This window comes from Puntigrus tetrazona, unplaced genomic scaffold (genome assembly GCF_018831695.1).
Source record: "Puntigrus tetrazona isolate hp1 unplaced genomic scaffold, ASM1883169v1 S000000003, whole genome shotgun sequence".
NCBI lineage: Eukaryota > Metazoa > Chordata > Actinopteri > Cypriniformes > Cyprinidae > Puntigrus > Puntigrus tetrazona.
Genome location: NW_025047683.1, coordinates 3,448,162 through 3,449,900, shown reverse-complemented (window position 1 = coordinate 3,449,900; position 1,739 = coordinate 3,448,162). Strand labels below are relative to the sequence as shown.

At 65.2% G+C, this 1,739-nt stretch overlaps 1 pseudogene; it reads right to left on the bottom strand.

The window, feature by feature from the left end:
• Positions 1 to 289: 289 nt before the first annotated feature.
• LOC122331911 lies at positions 290 to 436 on the bottom strand (annotated as a pseudogene).
• Positions 437 to 1,739: the final 1,303 nt, after the last annotated feature.

The window sequence follows — 1,739 nt, the reverse complement described above, 5'->3', positions numbered from 1 at the left end:
CGCCGAGGCGCGAGGCGGGCGCGAACCTCCGTTACGCCGCGGGCGTCCGAGGCGGAGAGGCCGGGGGTCACGTCGGCGGCGGCGGAGGTGCAACACCCACGGAAGCCGCCGAGGAGGCGCCGCTCGGTCCCAGGCGCCTGGGGCGCCGACCTCCCCCTCGTGGGAGGAAGCCGGAGGCGCTCGACTCCGCCCGAGGCGTGCCCGTGGCGGTCTGCACTTGGGAGGGCGGAGGGGCGGGAAGCCCCCCCTGCGGCGCTCAGCCGCGGGACCGGAGGTCGATCGATGAAAGCGACCCTCAGACAGGCGTGGCGGGGCGGACCGGGGCGCAAAGTGCGTTCGAAGTGTCGATGATCGATGTGTCCTGCAATTCACATTAGTTCTCGCGGCTGGCTGCGTTCTTCATCGGCCTTACGAGCGGTGATCCACCGCTAAAGTCGTACTGCGTTTGAGTTTAGCGCCGGGGCGAGGCGAACTGCACAGGCTTGTGTGGGTTCAAAAATACAAAAAGTGTCGTTCCCGGATGGCGCCCCGCGCGAGGGGACTTGAACCCACGGTCGAAGGCCTGCTGGGTACCCGCGGGGTTGGCAAAGCAAAGTCTTTCAGAGGCTCGCGGCCTCGGCCCCACCCGTGCCAAGGGGGTGGGGCGCTCATGATAGGTTGCTCAAGCCTCCGGCGGGAAGGTCGCGTCAAGCCTCCCAGAGAGCAGCGTTCCCTTCTCGCGGATCCTCTCTCCGCGCCGTCTGGGGTTTTTGTGCGGTTCTTTTGCCGTCTTGGATGTTTGGCGGCAGACCTCTCGGGCCACGGCCGCTGGAACATAGAGTAAAATAGGATAGAGTTTTTACCCCGGACGGCGCCCCTCCGCCGCGGGAGAGACTTTGAACCACGGTCCCGGAGGCCGTGCGGGTACCCGCCAGGGCCCGGCTCGGCCCCCGCCCGCTGGAAAGCAGGGGGCCCGCCCGAGTGCAGCGACAGTCAAGTTCTCTCGGATCTCTCTCTCTCTCTCTCCGCCTTAGGTTTTGTGCGGTTCTTTTTGCCGTTTTGGGGTTTTGCGGCAGACCTCTCGGACCCACGGCCGCTGGATCATAGAGTAAAATAGGATAGAGGTTTTTACCCGGACAGGCGCTCCTCCTTCGCGGGAGGAGACTTTGAACCCACGGTCCCGGAGGCCGTGCGGGTACCCGCCAGGGCCCGGCTCAGCCCCCGCCGCTGGAAAGCAGGGGCCCGCCCGAGTCTGCAGCGACAGTCAAGTTCTCTCGGATCTCTCTCTCTCTCCGCCTTAGGTTTTTGTGCGGTTCTTTTTGCCGTTTTGGGTTTTGGCGGCAGACCTCTCGAACCCACGGCCGCTGGATCATAAGTAAAATAGGATAGAGTTTTTTTTACCCGGACGGGCGCCCCTCCTTCGCGCGGGAGAGACTTTGAACCACGGTCCCGGAGGCCGTGCGGGTACCCGCCAGGGCCCCGGCTCGGCCCCCCGCCGCTGGAAAGCAGGGGCCCGCCCGAGTGCAGCGACAGTCATGGCGCTCGCGGTAGGTTGCTCAAGCCTCCGCGGGTGCGTCAAGCCTCCCAGAGAGCGGCGTTCCCCTTCTGCGGATCTCTCTCTCCGCCGTCTTAGGTTTTGTGCGGTTCTTTTGCCGTCTTGGGTTTTTGGCGGCAGACCTCTCGGGCCACGGCCGCTGGATCATAGAGTAAAATAGGATAGAGGTTTTTACCCGGACGGGCGCCCCTCGCCCGCGGGAGAG